This window comes from Rhinolophus sinicus, linkage group LG09 (genome assembly GCF_036562045.2).
Source record: "Rhinolophus sinicus isolate RSC01 linkage group LG09, ASM3656204v1, whole genome shotgun sequence".
In the NCBI taxonomy this organism is placed as follows: Eukaryota; Metazoa; Chordata; class Mammalia; order Chiroptera; family Rhinolophidae; genus Rhinolophus; species Rhinolophus sinicus.
In genome coordinates, this window is record NC_133758.1 from 68,115,098 (window position 1) to 68,117,862 (window position 2,765).

Sequence of the window (2,765 nt, forward strand, 5' to 3'; positions counted from 1 at the left end):
GGTGCGAGCTACGGTTGAGAGAAGGTATGTTTTAAAGTGTGCCATAAATCATCCTCCATCGTGACAACAATCCGTGTCACATATACCTTCTGGTATATGGCAATTTCTGTCAAATAAAAACATAACTGTGTGTCTTCATCCACCTTATTCACCAAATTTGGCACTGTGTGACTTCTGGCTCTTCCCCAAAGTCAAAATGATTCAGGACATCGAGGCAGCCACGACAGTGCAACTAAATAAAGATACTTATGAAAGAGGATTTCCAGAACTGCTTCAGAAAGTGGCAAGAACGACGGGGTAAGTGTGTTTGAAGTGAGGGGGAGTATTTGAGGGGGATTAATGACACTGTGTCTTTTACTGTAATATATATTTTTTAATTTAAACATTCACTGTATTTTTTTATCACACCTCATAGCTATCACACACCATACTTACACATATACCTTCACAGTCTTCATTTAGATCTAGTTCCACAGACAGATATTTAATACTTACTACTGGTCTTTATGTCAATCTCTCCAGTCATTTTGTTGTCTGAAAATCTTTTTTTAATATGATCCTCAGCAAAGGTCTTTGAAATAATATTTCCTGAATTCTCACATCTTCAAAATAATTTGCCTGAAGACTTTATAACTGAAAGTCACTTTGATTGGATATATTATAGAGTCTTTGGTTCATGTTTTATTTCCTCTCCTGCCATAAATCATTGCTGTAAAAAAAATAATGGCGATTTAATTTTTTTCTCTAAGTGTCTTAGTACTTTTACTTGAATATCAAAACTTTTTTTGTTTTATAAATTCCAATAATTTTACAAGAGTATGTCTCAGTGAAATCTGTTGTGAGTCATTTCCCCAGATATACTGTATCCTTTCAAGTTATAATTTTGTGATTTATTTTTTAAGGTAGGCTTTCTTGCATTATAGTTTTTAGCATTTGCTCTTTTCCATTGATTGGTTTTCTTTTTTAGGAACTCCTATTATACATATACTTGATCTTCTTTATATGTTTTCCAAGCCTATTATTTTCTCTCAAATCTTACCTCTTCATTTCTTCTTGATTTTCAAAAATTTCCTCCTTTTAATCTTTTAAAAAAGAAATTATATATGTTTATTTGCTCTTGTATTCAATATAGCTTAATCTTCAGTTCTGAAATGATTTTTAAATTTTCTAATTCTTGTCCGACGTAGTTCTATCACTTTATTTTCAAATATTCCTATTTTCCAAACACCTCATTTGTTGAGTTTCTCTACCTTTTATATATGTTTTTCTTTCGTACCTTTCATCATTTTGTTTCATTTTAGCTTATTTTAAATATTAGGTCACAGTTTTCTTCTCTTTTTGGAACATGTACTTCCACTGTTCGAAGTAGTTGTTCTCCTCCTTTGTATATATATAGAAAATTTGTGCCTTTATCGCCCGGCAGGCTACTGGAGAGGAATGAAGCGGGAGGCGTGGGTGACCGCGACGCCAGGCCAGCCTTGCTACACAGGCTTGTAGGTGATGGAAAACTTGCCCAGGTGGTGGCCGATCATTTCAGGCTTGATTTCCTCCTGGTGGACCGTCTTGCCGTTGTAGACGCCGACCATCTCCAGCAGGATGATCATGTCCCGCAGGTGCGTCTTCACCACCTCCGTCTTCTCCATGGGCAGCCCCGCCTTCTAGGCCTTGTGCAGGCGCTTCAGCAGCCAGTGCTGCTTCCTCCGCAGGCCCGGTTGGGTCGCTGCCGCTGTCTGGCGCTGTACAGCTGTATCAGCTGCTCATAGGACGTGTCCAGCAGCTGGTCGAGGTCCACGCCGTGGCAGGTGAATTTGCGGGGGGTCCAATTCTTCGGTTCCATTTCCTCCATCTTGCCAGTTCTTCAGAAAGTTACTATATTTTTCTTATAAGAACTTTGTATGAACTTTGACCCTTGTCTTTTCCTGTTGCTCATGTTTAAGTGAAAGGAATTTTCCTTTTACTTTTGTGAAGGATGGATAGCCAATAATAATTTTTCCTAGCTTCACATCACTAGAGCGCCTTCTGTTTTATTTTTTTGTGATAAGAAATATGGCCTTAAATACTTTCTGAAATATGCTCCAATTTATCCTTACCCATTTTTCTTCATTCCCTTTGTCCCCATTGTCCTTTTCTGCTCAATTTTGATTCTAATCTCAGTACTTTCTCCTCACTGTGGTACTAACAAAGCTTAACAGAACAAAACAAAATGAAGCAGTGATCATATGTAGGCCATAAAACCTACTATATTTATCTTCTGGCCCTTTACAGAAAAGTTTGCCATTCCCTGTCCTAGAGCAACTCTACATTTTCTCTGAAGAGTTCCTCCCCATTCCATGTGGTCTTCTGTGTTTCCCCGAAAATAAGACCTAGCCGGACCATCAGCTCTAATGCGTCTTTTGGAGCAAAAATTAATATAAGACCCAATCATTATATTATATTATATCCGGTCTTATATTAATTTTTGCTCCAAAAGATGCATTAGAGCTGATGATCCGGCTAGGTCTTATTTTCAGGGAAACATGGTAGATAGTGCTGTCAATCACTGCACACCATCATAGCAGTGAGCTGGGACCTAAGTAAGAGATAGTTACTGAAGTCTTTTCTGGCATTGACACGCATGTACTAGGAGAGAAGTCTTTCTATTAGAGTGCTTCCTTATGGATTTGTGGAATCTCAGGCTACTGGTGGCCACTGTTCTTAGCCACATGAGGAAGCCTGTTTCCAATGAGAGAAAAGGAGGCTTAGGTTATAAAAGAAACTGGGGTGAT

At 38.3% G+C, this 2,765-nt stretch overlaps 1 pseudogene; it reads right to left on the reverse strand.

Annotated features, from left to right (window-relative positions):
- Window positions 1-1,424: 1,424 nt before the first annotated feature.
- LOC109454575 (small ribosomal subunit protein uS19) lies at window positions 1,425-1,846 on the reverse strand (annotated as a pseudogene).
- Between the last annotated feature and the right edge of the window lie 919 nt (window positions 1,847-2,765).